Source organism: Pinus tabuliformis, chromosome 6, assembly GCF_031772625.1.
Source record: "Pinus tabuliformis cultivar Carrire ecotype Pingquan chromosome 6, CPIR1, whole genome shotgun sequence".
Lineage (NCBI taxonomy): Eukaryota > Viridiplantae > Streptophyta > Pinopsida > Pinales > Pinaceae > Pinus > Pinus tabuliformis.
The window spans coordinates 15200753-15211766 of record NC_142292.1 but is presented as its reverse complement, the minus strand read 5'-3'; the positions used below and the strand labels follow the sequence as shown (position 1 = coordinate 15211766).

The 11014-nt window shown below is 37.5% G+C and overlaps 1 pseudogene; it reads left to right on the top strand.

Annotated features, from left to right (window-relative positions):
- Window positions 1-331: 331 nt before the first annotated feature.
- Window positions 332-10011, top strand: LOC149256986 (nibrin homolog; annotated as a pseudogene).
- The last annotated feature ends 1003 nt before the right edge of the window (window positions 10012-11014 follow it).

Here is an 11014-nt window from a genome sequence, read left to right as displayed (position 1 = left end):
GTTGCTGGGGATCGTGTGTCTTACCAATATTTAGTGGAGAGCGTACGCAAGTTTCCATCTCAGGAAAAGTTCGCTGAAATGATTAAGGAAGCAGGCTTTGAGAAAGTTGAATATGAGACCTTTCAGGCGGAGTAGTCGCAATTCATGCTGGATTCAAATTATAATTCACATATATAAGATTTTGACATTGCTTTTGTAGAGCAATTACCTTAAAAGCTATTGAAATGGTATGTGAAATCGAAAGCTAGCAAACTCTGCCTGTGTGGGGCATTGTTTAGAAAAATCTGTCTAAGCTGATTTTGGCCATTACAGTGTTTGATGGGTCTACTGTTTTAATTACTATTTGATATCTCAAGGAACATACAAAGTTGGTCGGAAAGATTGTGCAGTGGCAATTCAAACTGATAAAACTATCTCAAGTGTGCATGCGGAGATCATAGTTGAGGCAACCTCTTCTTAGAAGGCCTTGCAGTGCTTTTCAAGTGTCCCTTCACCAGAAATTCACCTGAAGGATCTTTCAAAGTTTGGCACATTTGTCAACAAGGAAATTTGCTGAAAGCCCATGTTTTCTTTAGCAAATAAGGAGACAATCCTAAGTAACGGGGACATGATAACGTTTGGAACAAATAATTCAACTTTCAGGTTGAACTTTGTTCCATTCTTATTCTGTATACCAGCTCTAGAAAAATTGAACCAGAAACATGGTTTATGTACCATTGTGTCATGAATGGGAGCCTACGCAACAGAGAAATGGATGTCAGAGTGTACACATCTTATTGTCAGAGTGTACACATCTTATTGTTGAAGATTCTTCTCCTATAACAAATGATGTGATGAAAGCTATTCAAGCCATGGTGGGGCAAACATCTTTACCTTCAGAGATTCTAAACTGCTTGAGCTTTCCTCCTTCTATGGCACTAAAATGTGGGCGAGTTTCTGTACAAGTCAAGATTGCTGATCCAAAACATCGAGAAGCATGCTTATGTGGAACCACATTTGTTGTTGGGCCATTTCATTTGTACCATTACAAGGAGAAATTGCAGCTTCTGCTGGAAGTTGTTGGGGCTACTGTTATTCAAATTTCCAAAAGGTTTTCAAGTACACAGGCAGGTGTATCAAGAGAACGTGAAGTTTTGATAGTTCCAGCAGAGGGCACAAAAGAGAACTTAGGACTTGACTCTAATGGATTCAGTTACATTAAGGAAATCGCTAGATTGAGTGAAGATAAAGTAGTTGAAGCGATTGTAGCTGGAGACTGTAGTGCATTTACCTTCGAAACGACCTTGTGCCCTTCATCATCTTCAACTAAAGAAACAGAAATGTGGCTGATTCTGAAAATGAAGAGGAGGTTACCACAAGACATCAACATTCTAAGGTCATAGATAGCAGCAAGACAAGCTTGAGTGGTAATTGTGTGCAGTTGCCGCCAATTTGTAAGGAAAGACAAATTGTTTCAGATACAACTGAAATAAAAAGATTTAAGCATGAGGTCGATTCTATGCGGGAACAGAACTTGTTTTATAAATCCAGCGCAGTAACGCCAGCGTTTCAAAAAGGTAAACGACACAGAGGAGGCGCGCTATGCGTATAACACCCCCAGCCCGTGTTAAATATCAAGTGCGCTACGCACTTGCTGCGCGCTACGCGTTGGGTAGGCGCGCTACCCATACAGTCTCAGAGCCAAAGAAATTTCTCTTATTCACCCAGATTCGTGCCAAATTACTGCATTTGCCTGCAAACTGAAAGGATATTGAGAATGTCGACGATGATATGGATAATGTGGAAATGCTTAACTATGATGATTTGGACTGCGTTTTAAAGCTGGTCTAGTGTGTAGACATTGGCATGCTGCTAGTGTTCATGAAGACTTCTGGAGATGTTTGAATTTTGAGAATTGTCGAATTATTGCAGAGCAAGTGGCTAAACGGTGTCGTAGGTATATAAAGGCTGTAGAACTACATTTTCCAGGTTCTCTTTTGGATGTTCCTGTCCGTGAAGCATTACGTACTCTTAGGAGTCTTGAGGTGTTAACTATAGATTGGGGAAACTTTAAAGTAATGCATTTGCAAAGGATGAAACTTGGAAGGTGAATGTACGTCTTCAGGGTTGTGATCTGGAACAATGGGTATCTATGTGGCAGCATGGAAACGTGCCTTCAGCAGAGACACATGTCGTGACATTTTGGGAGGGTGGTATAACGGTAACGGAAGTGAATAGACAGTCAAACCCAAATTAAATGCAGAATACCAACCATAAGCAGAGAAATAGGGTCGATTTGCCTATTTTTGACCTCAGTTGCATTTCAGATGGTCTACGCTCCAGATTCTGTCTTTTAATTGGCCATCAACAAACAAATGTAATGCTGCTCCTTTTTAGAGCAGACCTTTCCTATTTTCATCATTTCAGTTGAAACAACGCCCTTGTTTTGGGTCGATCTGTTTTCTCCTAGCTGAGTTTTATTTAATGTATTGAAAATCATTTGTAAAAGGAGAGAGAGAGTTCTGGCAGAGGTGTGAGGAGAAATACAGAGTTTTATTGTACAGTTGACAGAGATTTAATTGAAAGTTTGCAGCTCTGTTTCATAAGATCCCTGTGGTAACAACTTAGCATTATGTTTTTCTCTGTTTTCATATGTTTCTTGTGATGTTTATTGTTTCATTCATAATCATTGCCTGTTGAATACTTTTAAGTGTGAAGGGCAGAATTCAGCTTGCTGCTCTGCCTTGGGAAAGTATTCAAGTTCTATGTTTTCCTCCGTCTGAAAAGGATTCATGAATCCATGCCCTTTTCAGCATTCTCAAACATTCTTCACATTCCATATAAATTCAAATTGAATGTTTAAGCTTTTGCCTATCTTGCCTTATGTAATAATCTGCATCTTTCATTTAATTTCCCTGCTCACGCTGTTCTTGATCCCATACAGTCCAGAAAACCCCGTCATTTATTAAAAACCTCATTCATATCTATTTACTAGCCTAAGATCAACATTCACTATAGGTCATCTCAGCCCCTTTGAAGACCTTTTGCCGAGATAGACTCGGAGAGAGCCCTCTCCTGTCCTCGTAGGGCTAGCTACGAGGCTGAGCTTGGTTTGATGTTGCCTTGAGTTTTGCCTTCCTCAGCCTGAGGAAGATTCGAGTGCTAACAGGACCCTTGAAGATATCTGGCTCCTTTCAGATCTTCCTCCCTGTACTAAGTTATTATTCCTGTACTTTTGCAATGTGCTTGCACTAGTACCAGAACAAAGTTTAAGTGTTGGGAGTATACTTTACACCTGTACTGAAGATTTATGTCTTTGTGTAGGAACTCTAAGCCTCAAGGCTAGAGCACTCTATTCCTATATCAGGAGATCGATTTCTGTACTGGGACTAAGGTTCCTGCATCAAGATTTCCAATCCTTCTTTCGAACAATGAAAAGATGTGTTAATTAAGAAAAATAACTTGCAAATGTGAAAAAACCTTTTAAAGTAAATTCCTCAAATCGAAAGATGCTTCAACTAATCTTTTAATGTCGAAAACGAGAATTAATTCCAAAGTCAAAGCACACTTTTAATTATGGAACTTCTGCATGTAATCTAAGAGATCATTGAAATATGACAACAAGCTTCAGTGTTGTAATAGTTCTCCACACTACTAATCTACATGCATAGCCTTTTAAACCATAAATATTTCCTTTAATAATTATTACACATGAATCAAATCTTTCCTAAATAATATAACGTGCAGGCATAGACCAGTGTGTGGCACAACAACATTTTGTTTCAGCAGTGTATTTAATTCTAAATATCAAAAGAACTTCAGTATGGAAATCATGCTTTCAGAATTGCATTAAGACTTAATAGAAATCACACTCTTCAGGATCACATTAAGACTTATCAAATAAAAACAAAATACCATTGCTATAATGAACCGAATGAATCAATATGTGAAACTGGAAGTGAAGTAGTGTAGGAATGCGTGGCTACACGATCCAGGTAGAAAATGAGATTAAAATTCAAAGCAGGAAATTAAATTTCAATCTAACTCACACACCACGGATCCATCACACTGGAATGAAATCAGATTTAAACCTTGCAGAAAGATAAAGGAAAAATCTTCTTACTTCACACTTTTCATTAAAATAATTAACACACCTTAATCGAAAACGAAAAGAACACAAGGGAGAACGAGATGGGTTGGCTGGGCCCTAGCCAACCAGCTTGTTTCCTTGTTTTAGGAAATGTAAAAGCTCAGCTCTTTAATCAACGCATCAACACAGAGTTACAGTGCAAGATTGAGAAAACATGGCGTAGTTCCTTTCTATTAATGATCAACAAATATACATCATGAATTCAAATCCAGCCTAGAACGAGGGAAATATAAGCAAAATTACAAAAGGATAGAATCACAGTATCCTTTCTATATATATCACTTGCTACCATTTTCTATCTAAGTCCTATGTTTTATACATACATCCAGGCCTGTGGCCGTAACAAAATTACAATGATCGTTCCAATCTGAGCCTTTCGGCTATAACAAAAATAACAACAACAGCCTGTGCTGGGCCTTTCAACTATAATAAAACACTATTCTAGGTATTCGAATGACGACCTAATCTCCACCATATCCTTGATTTTCCTCCATGATCTGAGCCCAAATTGAGTTAATCGTTTAAGACACGACGTCCACATGGAGTGGTGAGCTGTCACGGTAGTTGAAGATTCGCGAGCAGTGCAAGAATCCTACCTGCACTTGACCATGCTAAGAAAATAATTAATTCATTGCCCATCAAATACTTTCTAGGAAGATAATTATTAGTTACAAATATTTAAGGCATAAAATCTATAAAAATGATTAATTAAGCACTTTCGTAACTCTTAAACATGAAACATAATGCTAGTGCAAGAAGGGATACAATTCTTTGACTAGTGCAGGAATAATGGAGTTTTCAAGGTTAAAACAAAGGTATAAGGTTATGGTTTTTAAGGGAAAAAGGGTTGAAAAATGGAACAATTTGGCCTACCAACACTTCTTCTTGAAGAGAATTTCAAATGCACAAGTCAAATACTCCTCATGTATATCTTTGACATTCTTCACGTCTTCCAACCAAATATCCGCTTTACCTTTTAGAATGAAAGTGGCTATCTTTGCTTTCATGTTTTCTGAATAATCATGCAATCAAAATAATTTCTTCATACCAAGCAACCATGCTTCTGCATCCTGTGATTTCTTCATATCTCCATCAAAGGTAGGTGGCTTTTCCTTCTTAAACTCATCCAAAAGTATCCCTTATCACTCCTCCTATAGGGATGATGACGATGACAATCACGGTGTCTATCAAAACCAGAACTGGAATAGTACCTGTGTCGATCAAATATATCTGACCTGTGTATACTAGCATACCTACTTCTATATGCCCATTAGTTTTGTCCTCATGTCCATGGCTAATCTGGGTTGGTCCCTATCACTGCAAATCTGAAAAACTCTAAAGTAGTTTGCATTCACCTCTGCTTGTTTCTCTTGTGTCAGCGTTATTTTTTCATTGTCTGCTTTGCAACTCCTTATTTCTTCCTTCAGGCTTCTCAATGTGTCTACCAGGTCAGAAGCGTGCCCCACACCACACTGCCCATTTGATGCATAGGGATATTCTATGTAGTTTACCACCTTGATAGCCATCTGATCTCTTTCCTGCAAGGCATATTATGTCATCTAAACCAAATCACAACAAACCAACGTACCTTAGCATAATTCAAGGAGGATACCTTGTCTGCAAGATCGTCAAATCAATGTGATACATGTATAACATAATCGAGCAACATATAAACATATATCAAATAAGTGTATCAACACATAAACACCATTCTAGACAGGGTCTAGTCATCAATCCAAGGCCATATCAACAATGCATGTGGTGACCTCATGCATGACAAAAACCATTACTCCATTGCACACATTGCAACATGAAACTGTCAACATGCATAAACAATTCCTAATCAACTACACATACATATGAACACATGTAGTCGAGCATAAGTGATCAATTCTTATAATCAACTTACAAGATTGATACATGTAATCAAAACATTCAAGAATTCCCATGAAATACAAGTATGTACTCAAGCGAAATATAATCAACATGTAGGTGACATATAACCATATGAAACCAATCATAAAATTCGAATGATGCATCCCACAAAATCACATCAAGTTCCTCATGACAACCTTCTTACAATCATGATTAATATGATGCATGCAAAAAGAACATGGAATGCAAGTATAAGAGACACACATGAAATTGACATGCATGCATGACCAAGAACCTTTAGCCAAGGATAGTGCAACCATGCTCTGATACCAATCTTTAACACCCCCTCCTCCTAGGTCCACCCAAGTAGCCAACTAGCCAAGTAAACATGTGATAAGAGAGGTTACTATAAGGGATTCTATCTCCTTGGTGACCTTAAGGGCATGGAATCGACGAAACTTATTGAACAAACCCATCCACATCAGCAATTACACCCCTAGGAGACATGTCAGCCACTCAAACATCCCGTCCCTCGGTCCAACTAATGTTTAAGCATTTTAACCCAAAGTCTTTCTCATGCTATAGGCATGACAATGACTCGCAACACAAAGTCGCTCTCACAGGCCTCAGTGCTAGTGAATGTGCACTTTTCTTAGTAGACTTGTGCTAGCGACCCCAAGATTTGAGCCACTTTTCTCACCCAGAATCCCGACCTCTACCCAAAAACTTGCTACAACCTTCAAAATCCATCAAATACATGATAACAATGTTGATAAGTCAAAAATCAACCTCAGGACTAGGCCTGAGCATCCCCAACTGGGACTGACATTCTTCCAAACAATTGGCATCAATGCAACCTGCAGGTCTAGCATACAAGATAGAGCATAAATGATTGAAAGAACTTATGAAACATAACAAGAAGGATCACCTCCTTCCCTATTGTACTATTATATCATCAATTAGGTCTTGCATCCATCCATTTAACAATTATAAGTGAATACATGAAATAACCATGACATGAACTAGTCACATAACCATGCTTATAACCAACATTAAACCATATAAATATTAGAGATATGAAACCATTAAATACACATATAAACAAGTACAAAAGTAAGAGAACTTATGATCCAGGAGGATCTCGTTAGATCAGTTGCATAGGTCATTGTTAGTGTTCAGTTTCATCGTCAGTGTTCCGTGTCATCATCAATTCAGTTCAGTTTCGACAATTTCGACAGTGTTGGTTATGGATCAGGTTGTCAAGGTAATGTTTATGGTTTTTTATGGCATTCAGTTGAGATGGTTTAACACCTGGTTGTTGGCATATGTTTGTCGTTAGCTTTTCTAGGATTGGTCATCGACGTGGGTTGTGTCATCTGTTGCAGGGGTTTGATATGGTTTGTCGTCAGGGTTGTCATCGCAAATGTCACTTGTGTCGACGATGTGCATTTGGTTTTATGTCACATTGTGACAAGTGTGTTATAAAAAACCTACACAATGTATTGTAAACCATAAACATAGAATTAAATGCAACAATCAAAAAACATATTAAAAATACATTAAGCTTATCCTAAATTCTAAACCATCTAAAACCTAAGTCCTAACCTATCGCATTAACACTATGTAATAAACCTAATCTAGTGCTAAATCCTAAGTCCAAAACCCTCGGCATTAGCTCTCAACATATGTTTAAACTATAAAACATTAAAATATAAAACATTATAATAACAATGCATAGTCCCTAAACTGCCAACACTAACTGCGTCGAAACCATCAGGGGATAGGTCACATGTGAACGAAGATCAGACCGTCAGGTTATGTAACCATCAGGCTTGGAGTTAACCACCAGATGTTGGCCATGTGGGGTTCTAGCCGCAGTGTTTTCATGTGACCTGAGATAGGGTTAGCGAAGTCAGCAAAGTGGAGGTTTAGCCGCAATAGGAACCGTCAACAAAGACTGTTACATGTGAACGCTCGATCCCAGAACCGTCGGAGCTTTTATAGCGGAACTGCCGAAGGTGGCAGCCTATAGTTAGACCGCGGCTGGTCACATGCAACCGCCAACCACCTCCACCCGGTTAACCTAACCGCAAACGGTTATGTGGTTATTATAATGTCATTTTTGGGTTTTTTGAATAGTTTTGTTAAAACAACTAATGCGAAGACCTAGAACTTATCCTATGTGGCATTAGACAACTAGACCGAGCTCAAAACCTCATCCAGAAGCAACCAATTCATCCTGAAATCAGCCAAAGGTGGTTTTGATGTACCTGCAGACCTTTAAAAGGCATTTTTTCTTCATTGAAGGAAGGAGAGAGTAGTTTTGGTTTTTGTATGCAGATTCTGGAGGTCATAGGCAGTTTTGTTTTCAGTGTAACAGGAGCATCTAGAGTCGGAATTGGGAACCATGATAGGTGTTGGAAAGATAGTTCAAAGAGGTTCCTTTTGAGAGTGATCAGAAGTGCCTTTGTGCACATTCAGTCTGGTATATTTTATGTGTAATCGAACTCCTTGGTTTCAATCCCAATAAAGCGGTCGACCATTTGGACTCGGAGACATAGTCCATCAGGGACAAACTCCGTAATCAACTTTGTTGTCTGGTATCACTGTGTTTTTACTATTTTCACTTATGTTATGTATCTTTCTTATGTTAATCAACTATCGTAAAGTTTTCTTCTCAAGAAGTTTTCCTCGATTTCCGCATTTTCAGCTAACATTCAGTTCATTAATGACTAATCAACTCTACATCAGTTTTAGTCTATGATCATTTCAGATCATATAATTTGGTATTAGAGCAGGTTGCATTTGTAGAATTTTCCATTGAATGTTAACCAGGTCAAATTCGCAACGAGGAGAAGGAATCCTTGAGCAGATTGATCCAGAGATTGGAAAGTGATGAGTCGTTCATAAGTCGACCATGACAGGATTTGATGCAGGTGAAAACACTGAAACTAAGATGAGTGATGAATAGTTTCAGCAAGAATTCTTGACTATGCAGTAGATGTTGGGAGAACTGTACGAAGACAAGAAGGCGAGAGATGTAGCTTCTTCTTCAAAGACATCGAATAAGGAAAAAGATAAAGGCAAGGCTGATAAACCACCTTCACCTCTATCATCATATTCTTTTTCTTCTTCTTCCAGTGTGGAATCTGAAATAGATAAGAAACGTAAGAAAACAACTCTTTTGAAACTTGATGTGAAATTTGAGTTACCTATTTATGATGGTGAAATGAATCGTGAAAAGTTAGATAACTGGATTAAGTAGTTAGAAGTGTATTCTTACATTCAGAACATCTCTAACGATAAAACGAAAATTCAGTTAGCTACACTTAGAATGGGGGGAATAACTTTAATCTGGCAGGAAAGTAAAACTCAAATAGATGTAAAGCGTAAAGGAGTAAAACTCAGATAGATGTAAAGCGTAAAGGAAAGTCATCTCTTCATGGTCTAAGTTTTTAAAAGCTCTTAGAAAACAATTCTATCCTTTAGGATACATGCAGGAAGCTGTTATTGATTATCAACATCTGAGGCAAGGCAAAGGGCAGAATGTTTAGGAGTTTACTCAGGAGTTCAAAGAGAAAGAATTGGCGCTTGGTATTTCATTGGATACATGTGAAACTTTGTTAAAATACATCGACAATTTACATTCATATTTGCAACATACATTATTGATGTTTAATCCTGTTGATTTTGATGAAGTGTGTGTTCAGGCCATACATATTGAATCAGGTGGCAAACCATTCAAGTTTTCATCGCAGTCATCCAAAGAGTTGTAAATCAAGGATTCCAATGACAGTAAAGGGACAAATAATTCAAAGAGAAAGAAATCAGTGATATCTCAGAAGGAAAGACCTACTTGTTCTCATTACCAAAGAATCAGTCATGATGAATCTAAGTGTTGGAAACTTCATCCAGAACTTTAGCCCAAAAAGTTCCTTAAGGAGAAGGATGAAAAGAAGGCAATTGCAGCAATCCAGCAAGATCTAGGTTCAGATTCAGGTGATTAAAGGAGGATAACCACTATGGTTACGACAGGCAAAACTTCTGACACTGCTCCAAGTTCAAAAACTATTGCATCTTCATCAAACATAAATCCTTCAAATGATGATAAGGAGTTGAATTGTTTAACAAAAGGATAAATTCTAAGCATACAAAGATAGATACAATGTTTGACAGTGGATCATAGGCCAATCTAATATCTTAATATTTAGTTAAGAGTTTGGGTTTGGAAACACAGAATCATCCAAGACCTTACCCATTAGGATGGCTAAATAAATCAACTCAGATAAAAGTCACCAAATAGTGTCGATTAAGATTTTCACTTACAACTAATTACATTGATGAAGTGGAATTAGATGTGGTTCCAATAGACATATGTGGAGTTGTCTTAGGAAGTCCTTATCTTTATGATCGTGATGCATTATTTTAAAGGAGAGAGCATAAATATCACCTTAAGAAAGATGGGGTTGAATTTATCATCACGGCACATCAAAGTAAAAATCATTTGAATATTAATGCTAATCAAATGAAGTGATTAATAAGTTCAAATAAGAGATTTGTAATCATGTGTGTAAAGGAGCAACATAACAATCAACATGATGCTTGTTTAAGTTGTGATACTCATCTTAAAGATGGTTTGATTAAAGAGATAGAAACTATTCCAGTTCTATGTAAAACCAAACATCTTACTCATAAGCAGGGAATACAACATGAATTATAGTTTGTGCTTAAATCTCTTCTTCCTAATGTCAGAATGAATCAATTCAGTCCAAGTTGAGAAATTAATAGATACATGGATAGAGGTCAATATTGGGGAAAGTTAGTGTTCAATTTCTCTTGTATTGTGTCACCATTTCATGTTTCAAACAATTTGGAAACCTTTTTTCAAATGGAGAGGAAACCTATTTGTTTTCATCTCAAAGCCTTTTCTAAAGTAGTGTCAAAGTATCTAAGGGAAACTTATGCATCAGGGGAAAGTGATAATCAATGGAAACATCATTTAAAAGTGAT